Source organism: Ovis aries, chromosome 8, assembly GCF_016772045.2.
Source record: "Ovis aries strain OAR_USU_Benz2616 breed Rambouillet chromosome 8, ARS-UI_Ramb_v3.0, whole genome shotgun sequence".
NCBI lineage: Eukaryota > Metazoa > Chordata > Mammalia > Artiodactyla > Bovidae > Ovis > Ovis aries.
This window is the reverse complement of record NC_056061.1, coordinates 9021903-9045349: the sequence shown is the minus strand read 5'-3', so window position 1 is coordinate 9045349 and position 23447 is coordinate 9021903. Positions and strand designations below refer to the sequence as shown.

General features: G+C 42.1%; 1 long non-coding RNA gene across 2 annotated transcripts in view; it reads right to left on the bottom strand.

Moving 5' to 3' along the window:
• LOC132660226 (uncharacterized) overlaps positions 1-23447 on the bottom strand; it is a 297177-nt gene that overhangs the window by 61093 nt on the left and 212637 nt on the right. For both annotated transcript variants that reach the window (XR_009601587.1, XR_009601586.1), the window contains one exon: positions 393-579. This is a non-coding gene — a long non-coding RNA (uncharacterized LOC132660226). The remainder of the gene's footprint in view (positions 1-392; positions 580-23447) is intronic.

Below are 23447 nucleotides of genomic sequence, written 5' to 3'. Positions count from 1 at the left end.
TGAAGAAGCAAGCCAGAGGCAGCGACAGAGACATCAACAGTTTCATGGACAGGGGAGCTTACCTGTCTAAAGCAAGGTCCTGGAGTGACACTCCCTGTGTGCAGCTGATGGCGGGTGGGATATGGCAGCAGGCTTCCCTCCTTGGGGGGGCTGGGAGTGGAAGTTGCTAATTACAGGGGGAATTGACACATTACCAGGGAAACCAGCAGAGGAGCACTGGCCCCTCACCACCTCTTTAATGAACTATCCTGGCGGAGTTCTGATCTCAAGTTAGAACAATCACCAGCTGAGGCAGGAGGCAATGATGTAGGAAGGTCAGTCATGTGAGGAAGGTATGGGTGAGGCAGGCGCTAGTCGGGCAGAGCATGTACAGAGAGCGAGAGATCACTCACCTGGCGTGAGCTGACCATACGAGGAGGCCATGTGGCTGCGGGGGCCCAGTGGAGAGAGTGGCCCAGGAGGTGGGGGGTTGGAGGCTGCCGAGGGGCCACATCATACAGGGCCTCAGAGCTCTTTTAATTTCATGGCCGCAGTCACCATCTACAGTAATTTTGGAGCCCAGGAAAATATATGTGGAATCTAAAAAACAAAAGAAACAAATGAACTTGTTTACAAAAGAGAAATAGACTCACAGACAGAAAACAAGTTTATGGTTACCAAAGGGAAAGTGGGGAGAGGGATAAATTAGGAGTTTAGCATTAAAATATACACTCAACTGTATATAAAATAATCAACAGGGACCTACTGAATAGCACAGGGAACTACATTCAATATTTTACAATAACCTATAATAGAAGAAAATGTAAAAAAATAATATCTAAATGTAGTTTTATATATACAGAGTGCCAAAGAATTGATGCTTTTGAACTGTGGTGTTGGAGAAGACTCTTGAGAATCCCTTTGACTGCAAGGAGATCCAACCAGTCCATTCTAAAGGAGATCAGCCCTTGGATTTCTTTGGAAGGAATGATGCTGAAGCTGAAACTCCAGTACTTTGGCCACCTCATGTGAAGAGTTGACTCCTTGGAAAAGACTCTGATGCTGGGAGGGATTGGGGGCAGGAGGAGAAGGGGACGACTGAGGATGAGATGGCTGGATGGCATCACTGACTCGATGGACATGAGTCTCAGTGAACTCCGGGAGTTGGTGATGGACAGGGAGGCCTGGCATGCTGTGATTCACGGGGTTGCAAAGAGTCAGACACGACTGAGCGACTGAACTGAACTGAAATGATAACTGAATCATTTTTCTGTACATATGAAACTAACACAGATAAAGTATATCAGCTGTATTTCAATAAGAATTGAAAGCAAAAGAAGTAAATGGTATCAGGTTTACACATGGAAATTTACACTGCAGTGGCAACAGGACTTGTAATAATCACAGTACACCAACTCATAAACGAATCTTCTTGTAGAGTTTGAGCGTGTAAGTGTGAACAGAATTCTGAAAACAAAGATTCGGTGGGTTGATTAGGGGTGAAACTTTCATGGGGGAGTGAAGACTCTGAAGGAAGTACAAAGCTCAGATGGACAGACAGGAAGAGCCAGAGGCCCTCCCAAGGACCAGCAACCAGAAGGCCACAGACTCTGTTTGGAGAGTTGCAATGTAGAGTGGACAGGAAGGCAATGCAGAGTTCCTGGCTGGACGTTAGTGGAGGGGATGGCAATTACCAGCAGTATCATCAGAGCTTTGATGTTTAGCAATTTACAAAGTGCTTCCTTTGCTTCATTTTACTCAGTTCTCATTGTTGAATCGATTAGACAACAAACAGTATGGTTCCCTTATTTTATCAACTGAAGATGGGGGATTTAAATGGTGAGGTTTATACTCTTCTCTTTTCACTATGGAACTGGTTTTGCTGAGGCAGGATTAAGATTAGTGGTTTGAGTGTATATTATGTTTAGGGGAAAAGAGGGTCATGAATGATAAAAGACTATAACGATTTCATTTAAAATTGATTCACTTTGCTGTAGAACAGAAACTAACACAATATTGTAAAGTAACTATCCTCCAACTAAAAATAAATTTAAAAAGATAAGAATTATCAATCAATATTTTATCCAAATAAAATTTTATCAATTATAGCCCTTTAAAAAATTTGGCAAAAAAAAAAAAAAAAAGAAAGCCATGTCAGGTTGGGCTTGAGGATTTGTATCATGTTGACTTTTAGAATCTGTGGTTGTGTGTGCTCAGTGGAGCCTGACTCTTTGTGACGGCATAGACTGTAGCCCACCAGCCTCCTCTGTCAATGCGATTTCCCAGGCCAGAATACTGGAGTGAGTTGCTGTTTCCTTCTCCAGGGAATCTTCCTGACCCAGGGATTTAACCCAAGAATCCTGCATCTCCTGCACTGGCAGGCAGATTCTTTACCGCTGAACCATCAGGGAAGCCCTGACTTTCAGAGCTTTGGGGAATATGTCATTTTCCCTTAGGCACTATTTGGATACATAGAAGCCAGAGGCCAGAGTTTCTAAATTAAGAAGGCTTTAACAGTTACTCCCATCCTGACCCAGTGCTTTACCTTATTTACAAAACTACTACTGAGGAAATAAAACAAATCTTCCCATGGAGATTTCCTTCTGAATTAACCTGCATGACTTGATACAGTTAAAAAAGCCGCTGGTTATGTTTAACTTCAGTAGACTTCACCAGAATGACAAAATGGCCCACCTATGATTTTTATATGATTTCCTGATTAGCTCAATTCTCTCATCTGAACTACATGGTAGTTTTCATACAGATTCTGAAAGCATTTTTCAGATAGGAGTCTTTTCAAGAAGATAGTGGTTAAAAATAAAAATTTAGAAGACTGAAGATACACTTTACATGGTAACTTCATGGTTCTGCTAGCTTTGAATCTCTGTACTTCTTCTGTGGAGTCTTGGTGTATGGATATCAATATATGTTTATAATTCTGAATTTCTTAATTTAGTATAAAACACTGTTGTGCATAACATATGTGTGCATGTGTGTGTGTCTATGCACATAAGCATCATGCCTGTTTCTTTCATTTTTAAAATTATATTTTATTTTTCTTGGTTGTGCCATGCAGCATACAGCTCCTGGAGTTGGTGATGGACAGGGAAGCCTGGTGTGCTGCAGTCCATGGGGTTGCAAAGAGTCGGACTCAACAGAGCGACTGAACTGAACTGAACTGATGCAGCATGCTGGATCTTCATTCCCTGACCAGGGATTGAACCTGTGCCCCTTGCACTGGAAGCACAGTTTCCTAACTATTGGACCTCCTCCATACGTGCTTCCAGAGAAGGCACTGGCACCCCACTCCAGCACTCTTGCCTGCAAAACCCCATGGATGGAGGAGCCTGGTGGGCTGCAGTCCATGGGGTCGCGAATAACTGGATATAACTGGCTGACTGACTTCCATAAGATGTAATGGAAAAACCCAAATGAACTTTTTGGCCAACCCAATAGTAAGCATATATTAATAGTAAGCATGAGAGATAGAGAGCTATGGAAAATTGAAGAGATAAGGAACCCCCTGTGGGTGAAAGGAAATACTTTACACATTCAAGCAGCACCTAGGAGAACGGGTAGGTTCTGCCAGGTAGAGATGGCGATAGAGCAGTGAAGACTAAGGCCCCGAAGGGAGAAAGGGATGAATGTATTCAGAAAACCAGGAATAGTAAAAATTTACAGATTCTTTGGCGAAAGGAAATACTGAAAATATGATTGTTGTTGTTTAGTCACTAAGTCATGTGTGACTTTTTTGCAACCCCATGGACTGTAGCCCACCAGGTTCCTCTGTCCATGGGATTTCCCAGGCAAGAATACTGGATTGGGTTGCCATTTCCTTTTCCAGGGCATCTTCCTGACCCAGGGATTGAACCTGCATCTCCTTCTTGGCAGGCGGATTCTTTACTACTAAGTCACCTGAGAAACCCTGGAAACATGATTAGGTCACACCAGAGGGATGGTACGGGGAGGGAGGCGGGAGGGAGGTTCAGGATGGGGAGCACGTATACACCCGTGGCAGATTCATGTTGATGTATGGCAAAACCAATACAATATTGTAAAGTAAAAATAATAATAACAATAATAAGTAAATGATAAATGGTCAGAAAAAAGTGAACTTAATTCGGCAGGTGATATGGAGCCACTGAAATACATGGAATAGCAGAGTTGACAAAAATCACAGTTGCTTTGATATACAGAAAGGACTGGAGCAGGGAAATCAACTGCTATTGGATTGACTAAGAGAGAACTAAGAAGCCAAGTTAGCAACAACAAGACCTGATGAAGGATAAAAGCAGTTAAGAGGGAAGAGGGACTGGATGTGAGAGATTATTTTTAATGACAGCGACCGATACCTGTGGCTCATGGTCAGCTAAGGCTACTCCTGCCTCAAGCATGTTTATTAGTCAGGCATCTCTACCTTTTATCAGTGCAATGTGGTTTCTTCCTCAAGCGTGCTTTCCTAATCTGGCTGCCATCCTGTATGAGATCAAAGCTGTCAAGCTCTTTAAAAAGTACCTAGCACATGCTAAGAATTTTATGCATACATTAAAAAAAGTTGTTGTTGTCCAGCTGCTCAGTCATGTCCAACTCTTTGCGACCCCATGGACTGTAGCACACCAGGCATCTTGTCTTTCACTATTTCCTGGAGTTTGCTCAAAGTCACGTCCATTGAGTCAGTGATGCCATCCAACCATCTCATCCTCTGTTGCTGCTTTCTCCTGCCCTCAATCTTTCCCAGCATCAGGGTCTTTTCCAGTGAGTTGGCTCTTCACATCAGGTGGCCAAAGTATTGGAGCTTCAGCTTTAGCATCAGTCCTTCCAATGAATATTAAGCGTTGATTTCCTTTAGGATTGACTTGTTTGATCTCCTTGCAGTCCTAGGCACTCTAGAGAGTCTTCTCAAACAAGTTTAAAAGTATCAATTTTTTGGTGCTCAGCCTTCTTTATGGTCCACCTCTCACATCCATACATGACTACTGGAAAAACCATAGCTTTGACTGTATGGACTATTATCGGCAAAGTGATGTCTCTGCTTTCTAACATGCTGTCTAGGTTTGTCATAGCTTATATAAATTTAACCAGAAAAATTGCCATATCTTGTTGCCTATGACATTAAACTGTGGATTTTTCATCCTTTAAAGAATTATTTTATTGAAAATAAAAAAGCTGTAGAGGCAAGACAGCTTCAGTATTTTCCTCTGCTCACTGGGCTAATTTTGTGAGCATTTGCTTCCCTTTCAACTTCTGAAGTTCTGAAGATGGGAAAAGAGACAATAGTAACCAGTAACCCACCCCTTAATTATGATTATTATAAATAGGATGAATTTGTACAGAAAGTAAAGCCCTGAGGCCAGGGCAGAAAATTCTGATGACCATCATGAAATTAGAGAAAGGTCCAGAAATGAATTTCAAGCCTCAACCTCTCCCTCCTCTGCAAGTCTAGTGTCTCTAAGCCCACCTCAAGACCCAGCACACCCTTTTCCTGATTCTCATGAGCCATTCAGACCAACTGTGGTCCAGCATGGAGTCAACAGTCACCCAGAACGGATTCCAGCTCAGCTTGGCGACCTGCTCCCAACTTGATGTTTATTTTCAAGGCTTCATTCTAGGAACCTTTTGGTAACCCCCTTCCCTTTCCTTTGGCCCCAGTCCCTGTTTTCTTGTCTGTTCTCTTGAGTCCCTGACTTTGAATGTGGGTCTGAGTGCCTGACACAGCACCTGATGGGTGCCCACCTGGACAGCCAGTATCACCCAGCCTGCTCTTCCGGAAACTCTTCTTCTGTCTCCTGCTTCCTATGGCCTGTCATCAGCCTCTCATTCTGCCTCTCCCGATGCTTGGACCCTGACTAGAAGTGCCATATTTCTCTGGGTCACCTCTAGGCACACATGGTGGCTCTGCCTTCCATAGGGTGGATTTTGTCAAATCGGAGCCTCTCAAAGGACACCTCTGATCCTGTTGGCTTTGCCTGATGCTTCCTTCCTAAAGAAATTATTAAGGTTTTCTTTAGTGCAGTTCAAGGTTCAGAGAAAAAATGAGGGAAAGTGAAGAGATTTCCCGTTTGCCTCCTCTCCCCACGCAGGCACAGTCTCCCCACTTATCTATAGCCCACACCAAAGGGGTACGGGCGCTGCAGCGGATTAACCTGCACTGACGCATCACGAGCCCGAGTTCACGCTTGGTGTTGTGCACTCTGTGGGTTTGGAGTTTAATTTTTTTTTTAATTAACTTTTATGGGAGTAAGTTGCTTTACAATATTGTGTTAGTTTCTGTTGTACAACAAAGTGATTCAGCTATGCATATACATATATCCCCTCTTCCTTGAATTTCCTTCCCATTTAGGTCACCACAAAGCATTGAGTAGAGGTCCCTGAGCTATATCGTAGGTTCTCATTAGTTATCTATTTTATACACAGTATCGGTAGCGTATATACATCAATCCCAATCTCCCGCTTCATCCCACCCCATCTCCCGTTGGTGTCCATACATTTGTTCTCTGCGTCTGTGTCCCTATTTCTGTTTTGCGAATACGATCATCTCTACCACTTTTCTAGATTCCACAAAGATGGGTTGATACATGCCTGATGATTCCCGAGTTGAAATAGAGAAAAGAAAGTTTCAAGAAGTCAGGCACAAGCGAGGAACTACGGCAGCGACGCAGTGCTATGTGAGAGAGAAGGGAACTAAGCCATCTTTGCTGGTTCCGTCATTTGTTCATTTTCCTTAACATTGGAAACTCAGCCTTCAACCAGTCCTCTAGACATGAGTGAATTCCAAATAATTTTTGGTGTGTTTATTTTGCTTAATTAAAATAGAACAGGGGTGTATTTTCATAGTAATATAGTTTGTAGCATAGCGTCCATTCTTAAGGGCTTCCTTGGTGGCTCAGACAGTAAAGAATCTGCCCGCAATGCAGGAGACCTGGGTTCGATCCCTGAGTTGGGAAGATTAAATTCAATATATTTTCTGAACTTAAAACTGAAAAACAGAGATTGTTTCATTAGAATGATAGGGAGGGAGTAGGGAGTAGTGGAGGGTACCATTTATGGGGATGTGATGTGGTTAGGAGTCTATGCACACCTGACTCCATTCTCCTCCATCAGACAGGTATGCAAGAGAGTTTCCATCACTGATACTCACTATGTAAACTGTTTGCACTGTGTGTAAAGGTAATGGGGCTTCCCAGGTGGTAAAGAATCTACCTGCAATGCAGCAGACCCAGAGACATGAGTGAGATCCTTGGGTTGGGGAGATCCCCTGGAGGAGGAAATGGCAACCCACTCCAGGATTCTTGCCTGGAGAAGCCCGTGGACAGAGGAGCTTGGTGTCTTACAGTCCATGGGGTTGCAAAGAGTCGGACACGACTTGAGACTGAAGAACATAAAAGTAATGACTGTGAGTGATATGTGTGTATGTGTGTGTGTGGACTAGTGTTATTTTTGAGGAAAAGTATTTTAACTACTTGGAATAGACTGGTCAAATACTACTTGCCATCTTCTTTCTTTTCAAAGGAGGAAGAAATCATTTATTTCTAAGTATGACACTGAATCAGATCATCTTTCAGATACTCTTCAAGTTAGATATTTTGATTTTCTCCAGAAACTGTCTAGGTGAAGATGTATACATCTTTTCTTGTTTTTCTCTTTGAGGAATAATGTTGAAATCCAGCCATGCTTCTATTGTGGGAATCAAAGAGGACTTTTATGTGGTTGGAAAATAACTTGTTTCAAGGAAGCTAGATATCACTGAAATTCAAAGCTTCAAGTCTGAAAACACATGCAATAGTTTAAGAATTATTTGTTCAGGACAGTATCTAAGAGGGAAAAAATCCTTCATCTTCAATAGGCAAAGTTATCAATATTAACAGTAGCAATGATTGTTATAACAAATACAGTAATTTCCCCCCTGGGTTATGATTTTAGCAGATCTGAAAATGTTTAGAATTCTAATTAGAGATATTAATATTAACATCACATTAACCACTATGTGAAGGACAGTGTATTACACTTTATTGTTACTCAATATTCCAAAATTTTTCACTCAGTACATGTTTATTGGGGCTTCCCAGATGGTGCTAGTGGTAAGAACCCACCTGCCAATGCAGGAGATGTGGGTTCAATCCCTGGGTTGGGAAGATCCCCTAGAGGAGGGCATGGCAACCCACTCCAGGATCCTTGCCTGGAGAATCCCCATGGACAGAGGAGCCTGGTGGGCTACAGTTCATAGGGTTGCAAAGAGTTGGACATGACTGAAGTGACTGAGCACACACACACGTTTATTGAGTATCTACTGTGTGTCAGGTATGATGTTAGTTTTGGAGATGTATGTGTGTGTTAGTCGCTCAGTTGTGTCTGACTCCTTGTGGTTTCATGAACTATAGCCCACCAGGCGCCTCTGTCCATGGAATTTTCCAAGCAAAAATACTGGAATGGGTTGCCATTCCCTTCTCCAGGGGATCTTCCAAACCTAGGGATCAAACCTGAGTCTCCTGTGTTACAGACAGATTCTTTACTGTGTGAGTCACCAGGGAGGCCCAAAGGGAAAGGACAAGTTCTCTTCTCTTTTGAATTTCCCTGCAATGACAGTAGTCAAGTAGGCACTTGTGGTTGTTAATCACTATGGAATAACCGTTGCAACAGAAATAAACAAATGGGACATAATTAAGCTTAAAAACTTTTGCACAGCAAAGGGAATGGTAAAGAAAGACAACTTACAGAATTGGTGAAAATATTTGCAAATAATCTGACTGACAAGGGATTAATTTCCATATACATACAGCTCATACACTTCAATATTTAAAAAAAAAACAACAATTAAAAAAATGAGCAGAAGCTCTAAACAGACATTTCTCCAAAGAAAACATACACACACGGACAAAAGCACATGAAAAGATGCTCCACATTGCTAGTTACTAGAAAAGTGCAAATCAAAATTATAAAGAGGCACCACCTCATACTGCTCAGAACAACCGACACCAAAAAGTCTACAAATAATAAATGTTAGAGCAGATGTGGAGAAAACACAGCCCTCCTATACTGGTGGTGGGAATGTAAATTGGTACAGCCACTATGGAGAATAGCATGAAAGTTTCTTAAAAAATAAAAATTGAGCTACCATATGATCTCGCAATCCTACCCCTGGGCATATATTCAGAGAAAAACAGAACTCAAAAAGATATGTACACCCCAGTGTTCATAGCAACACTATTTATAATAGCCTAGATATCAACCTGAGTGTCTATCAACAGATGAAAGGTTGTGGTATACATATACGGTGGTATACATAGATGCGGGATACATGGACAGTGGAATATTAGCCACAAAAAACAATGAAAGGATGCCATTTACAGCAACATGAATAGACCTGGAGATTATCATACCGAGTGAAGTAAGCCAGGCAGAGAAAAACAAACGTCAGCTGATATCACTTGTGTATGGAATCTTTAAAAAATGATGCAAATGAATTTATTTATGAAACAGAAATAAGCTCACAGATGTAGAAAACAAACCTATGGTTATCAAAGGGTAAATGTGGAGGGGATAAATGAAAAGTTTAGGATTAGAAGATACATACCACTATATATAAAGTAGGCAACCAAGAAGGACCTACTATATAGCCCAGGGAATTATACTCAATATCTTATAATAACCTATAGTGGAAGATAATGTAAAAAAATACTTATACATTCTTAAATATATATATGTATATATGAATCACTTTGCTATACACCTGAAACTAACACACCGTAAAATTTCAATAAAAAATTTTAAAACAGTAAAAAGTTTAAAAACTGAAAAACGTCAAAAAGGAGTAATGTTACCAGAGCTTAATTTATCCAATGAGTAAACAAATGATTATTTTATTAACTTCATATTTTATCTTGGAATATAGCCGGCTAGCAATGTTGTGATAGTTTCAGGAGCACAGCAGAGTGACTCAGCCATATATACACTCATATCCATTTTCCCCCTGACCGCCCTCTCACCCAGGCTGCCGCATAACATTGAGCAGAGTTCCCTGTGCTTTGCATGCGTGCATGCCCAGTCACTTCAGCTGTGACCAACTCTTTGCGACCCTATGGACTCTATGTAGCCCGCCAGGCTCCTCTGTTTATAGGATTCTCCAGTCAAGACTACTGGAGTGGGCTGCCATGCCCTCCTACAGGGAATCTTCCCAACCCAAGGATCAAACCCTGTCTCCTGTGTCTCTTCTAGTGGCAGGCAGATTGTTTACCGCCGATCCGATGGGGAAGCCCTGTCTGTGCTAAGTAAATGATTGTTAATGGGTAGGCAGCATGCTGAGGACACAGCGTGAATGAACAGAATGAACACAGTCCCTGCCCTCAGGAAGCTGACTGTCTGTTCGTAGAGAGTGAAAGGCCCTAACCATGCCTTTAAGACTCCGCAAAGTTTTCCCAGAAAAAAAGGGTTCAAGCTGGGAGCCCACTCCACCCCGTCAAATATATAGGGATTTGTCAGAGTCTGAGATAAAGAACACCTTGTGTAAAGGAAGGCCTGGAAACAAGATCACTGAAAGAAGTGCCACACGCCTAGCACAGAGAATGTTTGGGGAGTATGCTAGGGGTGACCGGTGAGGCAGGAGTAGCTGGGCCATGGGGCTTTGCAGGCCATTCTGAGGCACTGGACCGGATCCTACAGTGTAATTGGAAACAATTGCTTTTTAAACATGGATGAGACGTGATCAGAAGCAGGTTTGTGTAAGGAATATACTTACATTCCCGTTCTATCTCTGAAAGCTTTGTAACCCCAAAGTATGGTTTTTATGTATGTTTTAATTTGGCATGGGACTTGGGCTCAGATGTTTCAACTTATCTGAAGTCAAATGTCGATTTAAAATTACTGTTTACAGAGTAAGCTGCCTTTTTAGTTGGGATGTTTTCCCTTGCTGCCGTGCCCTAGGAAGCACCATAATCTCGGGTCTCTATTTAGACGTTCTGTAGCGGATGCCCTCCCGTTTAGGATGTGAACACAGAGGTTCAAGTGATCCCACAAATGGCAAATGTGCGGAATGTTTGTTCCTGTCACAAAATGTATTCCAGAGATGTGCAGTTGCTGTCTGAAAATGTTTCTTAATTTCTTCTGTTGACATCTGCATGAGATCCTCGCAGAAATACTGGGGACTAAAATATTGTCTGCCGTATCACTAACCAAAAGCGGTTGCAGCCATGGGGCTGTTACATTATAGCCACCCGGATGCTAAGCCCTGGAGGAGCTCAGGCTGGAGGCAGGATGCCCTCCATCTAGCAGTCAGTCACTGCAGTCAGCCCTGACGGTGCCCCTGAGCAGATGCAGGGTGAGAATGTGCAGCATGTTGGCTCCAGGTAGCTGAGGTGCATATCACAGGAAACATTTCAATGAGCCCACATTCTTGGATCTTCCCATTCACGTGTGTGTTGGTTGATCAGTCATGTCCGACTCTTTTGGGACCCCATGGACTGTAGCCCACCAGGCTCCTCTGCCTGTGGGTTTTTCCAGGCAAGAACACTGGAGTGAGTTACCATTTCCTTCTCCAGGGGATCTTCCTGACACAGGGATGGAACTCGGGTCTCCCGCACTGCAGGCAGATTCTTAACCACCTGAGCCGGCAGGGAAGCCACACGTGGGAAATGTCCCTCACATTGAAAAGTGATAAATTCCTTAACTTGAGATATCTGCTTGTCTTTTTATTAACATTAATCTTTTGATATTCTACCTGGTCTTCTGTTGCAAAAACTTCTGTATATCCTGGATCCCACTTGCCTCTTTGGAGAAGTCTCCCAGAATTATCTAAGAGGCTTTGTCCAAGTCTTAAGTCCTCAGATTTGTCCACTGAATAAAACATAACTTTCAGCTTTTAGGTCGTGCTTTATTTTTTCAGTTGACAATACTAACATGTCTATAACACTGCTGGTCCCCGTTTTAACAGAGAAGATGGACTTCAGATTCGCTCTGTCTATAGGCAGCCCCTGAGGGAGAAGGGGAGCTTGGGGGAGACTTCCGGACAGGGAATCCTGAATCGGCCAAACCGGAAAGTTACAAAATGAGGAACTCAGATCTTTAAAGAGATATTCATCACAAGGGAGTCAGAATCCCTTGTCTGTTCCGCTGGTGTCTTAAGGATTCAGTTCTCCCCTAGGTTTCTTGGTTAAAGTGATTTATGGCAGTGCGTCTGTGGGGAGAGAGAGTTTCTGGTTTTCCTGAAATACGAGATGAATTTCTAGGCTCATCTACTAAAATAAAGTCTTGTCTTGAGTGTGCTTGGTGGATCCCTGGACTTCCCGTATGTGATTCTGGTGTGGAATGATATTTTATCTTCAGTGGTGTTCTATATCTGCCCTCATAAGAAATCTTTTCTTGGCAGGAAAAGGTATTGTGTATAAACCAAGACTGTCCTGATGTTCCCTCCCCTGTTCCTTTTCACAGTGATCTAAAGAATGCTTCTCCTGCGTGCAGCTCAGGGAGCCTGGGAGCTGACCCCAGGATCTGAATTGGAGGTGTTTTAAACTAGCAATAGTCAGAATGAAGCTTTTAAAGAGCAAACGTAAGTTTCGCAAGGATTATACTGCTGACATACAGCAAGAATGGAAATTTTTAAAAACTGAAGCTTGAATTACAGAACAATAACAGCAGGAGACACATAAAGACAAAGCTGCAGTGATCTCTACCTACATCTCCAAGGCTGAGAATATGTGCATTGGTGAAGCTTTAGTTTCCAGAACACACTCTTTTTCTTTTAAATTCTGCCTTTTCAGAAATGTTAGATTTTAAAATTAAGTAAAAACTGATTTTTTTCCCCCCTTGAGTGACTAGTCTGAGCCCTGCACAGCCATTGGAATAGTCCTTAACTGACACTTGTCTTTAATCTAGTACATTCCTCTGAGGAGCTCACAGATGACCCAAAGAGATGTTGTGGGGAGGGAGGTGGGAGGAGGGGTCATGTTTGGGAACGCATGTAAGAATTAAAGATTTTAAAATTAAAAAAAAAAAACACAAAAAACAAAAAACAAAAAAAAAACCCAAAACACAGTTTAGAAGGATTACAAGTAATACATACATGGAAAATAAATACTAGGCCATAGTTGCACTATGCAAATTTATGAACTACCTGCCAGATATCAGGATCATTTGCAAAGGAAATTAACGTTTAAATGGCACCTATAGATTCTGTTACTTTTTTTGGTTTTTCTTTTTAAAATTATGATTTAATTGGAGGTTAATTGCTTTACAATATTGCATTGGCCTCTGCTATACATCAACATGAGTCAGCCACAGGTATACACATGTCCCCTCTCTCCTGAAACCCCTTCCCATCTCCTGCCCCGTTCCACCCCTCCAGGTTGTCACAGAATACTGGGTTGAGCTCTCTGTGTCACACAGCGAATTCCCACTGGCTATCTATTTCATGGGCTTCCCTCTCCTCAGCTGGTAAAGGATCCTCCTGCAGTGCGGGAAACCTGGGTTCCGTCCCTGGGTTGGGAAGATCCCCTGGAGAAGGGAAAGGCTGCCCACTCCAGTATCCTGGCCTGGGTATGGTAGTGTATATGTTTCCTCGCCACTCTCCCAATTCATCCCGCCTTCTCCTTCCCTCTCTGTGTCTGCAAGTCTGTTCTCTATGTCTGTGTCTCCCTTTCTGCCCTGCAGACAGGTTCATCAGTACCATCTTTCTAGATTCCTTACACATGCATTAATATACAATATTAGTCTTTCTCTTTTTGACTTACATCACTCTGTATAATAGGCTCTAGGTTCATCCACCTCATTAGGACTGACTCAGATGTGTTCTTTTTAAAGTTGAGTAATCTCCCATTGTGTATATGTACCGCAATTTCTGTATCCATTCATCTATTTATGGACATCTAGGTTGCTTCCATGTCCTGGCTATTGTAAAAAGTGCTGCCACGAACATTGGGGTACATGTGTCTGTTTCAATTATGGTTTTCTCAGGATATATACCCAGTAGGGGGATTGTTGGGTCATATGGTAGTGAAAATGCTATTTCTATGTACACAGAATGCCCTCTGATTTTGGCAAAGATGCATAGATTATGAGTTTGCACAATAATTAAATACATATTTAAATCTATATCTATCTTATGGATGGCTGTACATCTATCTTCGTGGATTCTGATCAATGATGCACTAGTAAACGTAAAACAACTTGATCTCCAAGAAAGGAAGAAAGAGAAAGAAAGAGGGGGAGAGAGAAGAAGAAGCTAAGGAGAAGAAAAAGGAGGAGAAGGAGGAGGAGGAAGAGGCAGAGGAGATGAGGAAGAGGAAGGTAGAGAGGGAGAAGGAGGGAAAGGAGGAGGGGCAGGGAGGCAGGGAAGGAAGGAAGGAAGGAATAAAGGGAGGAAGGGGGGAGGAAAGGAAGAAAGAAAGAGAATGGAAGAGAACCAAAGAGACGAGAAAGTTCTGTCTTGCAATTGTTTGCCAGCTCCCATGGTATAAATGCCCCCGGTATCGATGGTCTGTTTCAATGAGCCATCGCTGCATGCAGACCTGGGAGAGAGATGCACACCACTGGCTCTTGCAGAAGCACAGTCTAGCTCCTGAATACCACCGGCGGTAGTAATTCCTCGTGCTTCCAAGTCTGGCTGGGTAGTTCAGCGTGACAGGCCTGGGTTTTGTATAAGTAAATATATTCGAAATAATTTTAGGTGATCTCTCTTTCTATCCCTCTCTCTCATGGAAAAATAGAAAAAGATAAAAGATTATGCTTACTTTACAGACTGGCTTGCAATTAAGTGAGACAATACACATTTCACAGGGGGAACTAAGGCTTAGAGACATTGTTGCAGATGACTGAGGTAGCTCCATCTGCAGATAGTGGAGTTGGGCCTGGAATCCAGGTTTGTCTGGTTCCATAGGCCATGACATTAAGTACTTTGCCAAATTGGGAAGCAAATCTAGACAGGTAACTCTAATTCTAGAATGAAAGTACATGAAATGGATATGGAGGACAAGGAATTTGAATGTTGTCTTGGAGGGTAATATACAGAAAACCAATAACCAAACCCTTGAAAATGACCAAAAAGTGAAACGTCCAAACACCATTTTCTCTTCTTTTATGATTTTTTCTTTCAATTTTGAAGTACATTGACGATTAACTGGAATATAATGAATGCGGAGGCTGTATATTCAGAAGTCTGAGACCACGTCTAGTTAGTTAGGCGAGTCTGTAGTCAACTTTCAAACTGATGTTATTTTGACAGAAGAATGGATAGAGAAGAACGGCATACTGCTCAGCCATAGAAGAGAGTGGAACAGTGCCCTCTGCAGCAACATGGATAGGTCTAAAGACTATCATGCTAAGCGAACAATCAGAAAGGGAAAAACAGATGCCACATGGCAGCGCTTACATGTTGAATCTAAAACATGATACAAATGAACTCATTTGCAGAACGGAAACAGACTCATAGACACAGAAAACAAACGGGGTTACCAAAGGGCAAAGGGGTGTGGGAGGGATAGATTAGGGGTTTGGGATTAGCAGAGGCAAGCTGCTATGCATAAAACAGATAATCAACAGGGTCCTATTGTATAGAACAGGGGACTATGTCAAATATCCTCTAATAAACCATAATTGAAAAGTATCTGAAAAAGAGTGTATATATAAATATATATGTGTATGCATAAATGTATACATATACATGAGTGTATATGAATATATATGTATTATTATATGTGTGTATATATACAATATATACAACTGAGTCACTTTGCTGTACACCAGAAACTAAAATAACATTGTCTTAATTAATAAACTATACTTCAATTTTAAAAAAACCTTGATAATACTTAATCAGAAAACACACAAGGATAAGGCTTCAATACTGGGAATCTATGACTTCTTCAAAATATCCCTTGAACTGTGTTTGTATAAAGTTAATAAAACAGGTTGAAACAAATTGTCAAAGAACCATGCATTCCTTTCATCAGCTTGATACATATTGAGCATTGATTCCTAATTGTGTTGACAAGTTGTCATCGAGAACTTGGGAGGAGAACTTTGGAGTGCCCACTGATTTTTGTGGAAACATTTTTGTCCCCTCAGTTAGGAAGCTTTTGATGCACAGATGTCTGCATAAGGAGAAAAAAACACTTTTTTGGATAAAACAATGTCCCGGCCTTTGGTCATTTCTCTCAGATAGTAAAGAAGAGAAGCTATTCAACTTTTTATGAGATTGTTCTGGAAATGAAAGACTGCTTATTTACGTAAAGAAAGTCTATGCTATTTAAAGATTACTACTTAGTATTCAAACCATTAAACATATTGCTGAATAATCTTATATAAAGTAATTAGAATGCCTATGAACACACTTAAAATGTAGAGAAAGTTTTATTTTCTCTTTGAAAGATAATAAAAAGACAATAAAACTGCTTTGTAATTTATGGACAGTGAAATTGGGCAGTAGTACCTTTCTGTTTTCGTTTTTAATATTTTTATTGAAGTATAGTTGATTTGGCCACCTGATGAGAAGAATTGACTCATTTGAAAAGACCCTGATGCTGGGAAAGGTTGAAGGCAGGAGGATAAGGGGATGACAGAGGATGAGATGGTTAGATGGCATCACTGACTCAATGGACATGAGTTTGAGTAAACTCCAGGAGTTGATGATGGACAGGGAGGCCTGGTGTGCTATAGTCTATGGGGTCGCAAAGAGTCGGACACGACTGAGCGACTGAACTGAACTGATAGTTGATTTATAATGTTTCAGGTATTTAGCAAAATGATTCAGTTATAGCTCACCTCCTATTACAAGCACATCAAAATCACCACTATCTGCAGAACAACCATTGAAGAAAAAGACTGGAACCTACTGAATAGATCTTCTACAATAAAGGCATAAAGAAGGAACCACAATGAGACAGGTGGGAGGGGTGAATTCATGATATAATCCAACCCCATGTCCCTGAGTGGTGACCCACAAACTGAAAAATGATTACACTGTAGAGGTTCTCCCACAAGAATGAGAACTCTGAGCCCCATGTCAGGCTCCCCAGCCTGGGAGGTCCATGATGAAGGGAACAAGCCCCCAGAGAGTTTGGCTTTGAAGGCCAGCAGGACTTGATTGCAGGAGCCTCATGGGACTGGGGAAGACAGTGACTTCACTCTTAAAGGGCTACACAAACTTTCACACAAAAGTGGTAACTTGATAGGAGTCCCCTGGTCTTGGAAAGCCTCCCAGGGAGGCAGGGAGTGGCTGCAGCTCACCCTAGGGTCATAGACACGGGTGTCAGACATACTGGGGAACATGCAGTCTCATGAACACTCCTGGTGGCTGCCATCTTGATTATTAGGGCTTATACCTGGCCCCATCCAAGAGTCTCCATCACCACTGCTCGGATGCCTCAGGCCAACGACTGACTGGGTGGGCACACAGCCCTACCCATCAGCAGACAGGCTGCTGAAATGCTGAAGAGCCCACATGCACCTCTCAAGATACCCTTTCACATGGTCCAGCCCACCAGAGGGCTAAGACCCAGTCCCACCCACCAGTGGACAGGATCCTCCTGCCAGGAAGCCTGTATAAGCCTTTAAACCAGCCTCCCCCATCAGGAGGCAGACACCATAAGCAAGAAAACTAAAGTCCTGCTACTCAGGCTTGACCCTAGCCTGGGACCAGCTGGGCCGTGGCCCAGCCCACCAGCAGGTGAACACAATCCTTGGGACCCCCAGACACCACACTCAGCTGTGTCAGGATGCCCCCACCCCCACTGTAAGATCTGAAATGAGCTCTGGGAGTCCTGGGGCCTGCAGTCAGGCTCCAGAAACCAACTCTGCCTTCCAGCAGTCTGGCACTAACCCCAGGATCTGGCCCCACCTGCCAGTGGGTGGGCAGTGGCCCCAGAGCCTTTGGGATCCTCACTCCATCCACCAGTGAACCTGTACTAGCCCCAGGGCCCCTTAGGATCCCACCGCCAGTCACCTCGTGACCAGGCCCCACTAAACAACAGCCAGCAGCCCTTGTACAAGGTAGGGCCTGGCAACCAACCAGACTAAGGGCCAAACAAGCCTCCTAGACTGCCCACATAGTCAGCCCATCACTATGGAGGGACTCATGCAGCCCTCTTTGGGGGAAAGCCCTGGAGCATATGACTTGGGTGACGAGAGGGGAGTGCCCTGCTAGGACGTAGAGAACACCTCCTACAGAAGCCACTTCTCCGAGTTTGAGACACATAATTAACCTACCACAGACATAAAAATACAGGTGCCTTGGTTTTTAGAGAAATCTTCTAAGGTTCTGAAACCGCTCGTTAGCTTGTGATAATCTTTATTAGGCTCTTCTTTCCTTTTCTCTGCGTAGCATGGACAATGAAAAGGAATTTGCATTTTGCAATGAGTGCACAGAGCCAATAATGCCTTTCTAGCTGGCTAAGTATAACAACTTTGGGTTGGAAGAATCATTGAAAGAAGCAAAGCACTACTGGTCACTAGAAAGACTTGAATTGTATAAAATCTATCCTTTGAGTCAGTGGTTTTAAAGCTTTCTTTCATATGTTGTGGATCTATTTTGAGTTTAGATGGATGATATAGTCACATAGGTTCACAAGTTTTCATATAATTTTATAGGATATGCTAACTCTGAAATTCATCTATGGTTCTTCTAGGGTCCAATCAGAATATGTTTACATGACATTATTTTGTAGTTAATTGATATCTATTATTTAAATATCTAATATCTATGTATATTTAATTTCTAACTTATACCAAAATAATTCAACCAGACTTCATATTAGTACTTCAAATAAGTTTTTCCTCTTTCTTTCACTCTAGGTTCTTGAAACACTCATTAAGAATGTTTAAAAATGTCTTCTACAGAATGAAACTGTTTATAGAAACATGATTTCTTCATTGCTATTATTCCATAATTCATATTGACTGATTCTAGGATTATTTGAAGTTTAATTTTAACTTGGAGCCATGTAAAAGTTTATAGGAGTTTCTAATTCAAGGGAAAGAAAGAATTGTTTTATTTTGATGTGTTTGGTTATCATGTTTCATGATCTTTCTGGTCAGCTTTCCACTGGATCCTAGAAGAATGATGTGGGACTGATGTTTGACAGAGTGTGGAATAGAAGGGAGGCAAGGAAACCTTTAGAGTGGTATCCAGGCATTAAGGTTTAAAAAGGTGAACAATTAAAGGATTTTCTCCAAATGGATGTCTTAATCATAAAAGCCAATAGCTGCAAGCTCTAGGGCTTAAAACAAGCAAACAAAACCCCTTTTGATTATACTTGGCAGCCAGATTAGCTTTCGTAAAACAGCGTTACAATTGCAGCTCCTTTCGATTTACTTGTATTCGTGTAATTTCTAGGGACCAGAACAAGCGTGCCTTTGATACATGTTACCCAACGGCTGCTATGTGCACTGTCCAGGGGTCCTGGACGTGCTGTGAGTTTGTCCTGTGTTCTGCCACCTAGTGTACGGGCTTCTCTACTCAGGCATCTGTAGGGACACCTGTCACTAATACAACACTGTTAATCAACTATACTTCAGTTACAAAAAAAGAGAAAAAAAGATCTGAACAGACACTTTACAAAGATATACAAATGACCACCAAGTACATCAAAAAGTGCATAACTACACAAGTCCACAGGGAAATGTGAATTTAAACCACATTAAGAGACCATTGCAAATCCATTAGAGTGGCTAAAAGTGAAAAAAAAAAAAAGAAAAGAAAAGAAACAAACCTACAGCAAGTAGAAATTTCAAACAATGCTGGTGGGCCAGTAAACTGGTACGAAGACTATATATAAATTTTGGCAGATTCTCATAGAGTTAAACAAATATCTGTCATATGACCCAGCCATCCCAAGAGTAATTAAATATGTTTATCCTACAAGAACACCCATAGCAGATTTATTCATAATAGCCAAAAAAAATCTGAGAACAACTCAACTATCCAGTCAATGGACTACTATTGAACATTAAAAGGAAAGAGATTATTTTACCCTTGTTATATGCAATGTCATGGACAAATTTTAAAAACACATTGCTGAGTGAAAGAAGCCATACCTACTGTCTTACTCCGTATATCGTGTGTGCACGTGCACCTAGCCATGTCTGACTCTTTGTGACCCCATGAACTGTGGCCCCCAGACTCCTCTGTCTATGGAATTTCCAGGCAAGATTACTGGAGAGGGTTGCTATTTCCTTCTCCAGGGGATCTTCCCAACCCAGGGATCGAACCTATATCTCTTGGCAGGTAGATTCTTTACCCTCTGAGCCACTGGGGAAACCTTACTCCATTTATAGAGAACTCTGAAACAAGCAAATGGATCTATGATGAAAGAGAACAGATTAGTGCTTGCCAAGGGTTGTGACTGGTAGGGGTGACTACGAAGTGGCATGAGGGAACTTTTTTGGGGTGATGGAAATATTCTATGTCTTAACTGTGGTTATGAGAATATAGATGTATATATCTGTCAGAACTCATTGAACTTTACACTTGGAATGGGTGCATTTTACTATACGTAAATCATACCTCAATAAAGATGTGCAAAACAGAAAAAAGTTTGTAGGGATAAGTTAATTCATGGGTGTGTGTGTGTGATTCACAAGCATGTGAGCCAGGACCAAGATGTTACTTACCACGAGTACAGTTATCCCTTGCCCGCTCTATTTAAACTTTTCGCCAAATCTCTCTTTTCCTTCTCCCCTGCCTCCAGACCTGGTTGCCCACAGTTCTAAGTGAGCCATCTGAAGGAAAGATGAAGGCAGTGTCTAGCACGACATTTGTTAGATGAGTCTTCCCCTATGTCTGTCTCCCTGGTCTTTTTTTCTGGGTGTCACCATGCATCACTGCTCTCATGGTAACAGATAATAGATTACAGTTCTGCTGGTTTGCCACTTCCTTTATGCTCAAGACAATGAGGCCTGCCAAAGAAAGGACGGTTACTTGGGCAATCAGGTGGTTAGGCATAGCTAACAATCTTTACTTTTTAGGCTAATGACTGTACTGGCAAGTTTGTGAAACAGAATGAGTAACTTTGGGTCTTCTCATTGTTTAACACAGCAGTTCCCTGCCTTTGACCCCAATGCAAGAGTATTTAAAGCTGTCAATAACTGCTCAGTTTTAAAGCCATGCATTTTCAGTTGTACATAGTTTCAGATGTGTGCTTTGACTTATACTTTAATATTGAATTGGCCCTCACTCTACTTATTTCTTGTATGTGGCCTTCTCAGATATGTGTGCTCCATAACCATGTTTTAACAGGACAGCAAGAGCGATTTACCTGCAGGCTGATTTCATCTGCTGATAGGATACAGGGTAACTTAGATGGCAGAGAAATGCACACACACACACACACACACACCCACACCCACACACACCCAGAGCTTTCTTCAAGGAGATCCAGTATGCCAATCTTACTTCTATTATAACGCATTTAAATGGCTTTGAGCAAAGCTAGTAGCCATTCAGCTTCTGTTTTAGGCTTTGTGAAGAAAAAAAATCAGGAAAACAAGTTGTAGGTAAAAGAGATGTTACAGAATAGTTGGAAAGTGCTCTGTAGACTATGGGAAAGAAGCGTCATTGAGAGTCAATTGACGTTGCTCATTTCAGGGAATCCTTAGGGTCCATTACCAGACAACCCCAATAGTTCACTGCACCATTCAAAGAACACTCAGAATTTCTTGGAGAAATCAGATGATGGTTGAGTAACTCTGATATAGTAGAAATGGTATAAGTGTGTGCAGGTTAAATCAATCTCACAAAAAATCAAACCTTCCAAATCCTCCTAAAAACTCAATATAAATAAAAGGCAGATTTAAAAAATGTATTTATAGGGGATGATGACACCTAATTTATTTAAATCTTATTGTTCATGGGAATATGTGCTTGCTAGTGAGAAGATAATGGTATACATATATGATCTAATAGAAATAAATATATGGTATGGAGTTATAAGTGAAAGTGTTAGCAGCTCAGTTATGTCTAACTCTTTGTGACCCCATGGACTATACCCTGCCAGGCTCCTTTGTCCATGGGATTCTCCAGGCAACAATACTCAGGTGGGTTGCCATTCCCTTCTCCAGAGGATCTTCCCAACCCAGGGATAGAACCTGGGTCTCCTGCATTGGCAGGCAGAGTCTTTACCATCTGAGGCACCAGCAGGAATCTTATTAAAATACACACTGGGATTTGTCATTATGCTCTTTTACAATTGGATTTTAAATGCCTTAAACTCAGCAATGCTAAGTGGTTAAGGGCAAAGTTTTCCAAGTGGTACCTCCTCCACATTCATATTTCTACTCAGCAGGGCAAATTGGAGGAATCTGTATTTACAAAGGAAGAGTCCATCAGATGGAGCAGCTGTTAATTCTTGCCTCTTTTGGGGAGGGTGTTGCTTCTGGGTGTCTAAGGTGTAAATCTGGGAGCTCTTTAACCAGAATCTCAGAGCTGATTTCTGAGGTAACTAGAATCCAAAACACAGATGGTTTCATAAGTCAGAATTAGCACCTTGAATTGTTCCTGGAAGCACAGAGGAGGCTCCGCCCTTCTGGAGCCCAGGCTCCCTGTGCCCAGTTTCCTGCCCAGCTGCCACTCCAGCATTTGCCACATTCACACCCGTTCAAGCTTCGCTCTGGTGGCCTTCTGTGATTACTGAGAGTGTCCACATGGAAAGCACCAAGTTATAATCCAACTGAGAGACGTGACTGCAAGGTGTCAAGGTGATCCTTAGAAGCCAGTTGATTTTTCTGCACTAGATGAGACCAGACCACGACTGACGGCTCCATTCTCATGCTTCTGGTTTTTTTCTGGAAAAGGGGGAGCATTCACATAGCCCACGGCACACTCAAGTTCTCCTTAGAGCAAACTTAACCCCAGTCAACTTGACTGGCTCTGATAAGGTCACTGATTGGGCTGCAGAGTAAAGATCAGAAGCAGCAGGGCAAGGTGACAGGGAGGAGCAGGAGTTGTTTTGAAACTCCTGGGGTTGTCATCCTGACAGTTTCTGGTTCATTTTGTTCTGACCACACTACTCAGCATACGGGACCTTCGTTCCTGACTAGGGGTCAAATCTGCATCCCCTGCAGTGGAAGCTCGGAGTCTAAGCCACTGGACAGCCTCTGAAGTCCCTTGACATCTTTTAAGGGAAGGAAAAGGGTCACTAAGAGGGTGACAGATGGATAAGTTAAAGAGTCTTGGGCAAAAACAGTTTCAATATTGAGTGGGTTTTCCCCTGGGTAATTAGATGCTCCCTGTGTGTATGTGTGTGAATGCTACTAATCCAAGTAGCAAAATGGGTTAACAGACACTTTACATTTCTCTTCATCTCTTACATGAGAAAATAGGAGGGGAAACACAAAGGAAAGAGTTTCCAGGAAGCCAGTTTGGCAGGGCCATATTCATGTTTAAGAACTGATTAACACAAGATCCTGTTTCAGTTTAGTCTGCAGCTACTTGGAAAACTTTCAAAATGATCAAGTGATATAAAAGAAATACTTTGCTGCATTCTTTTGGC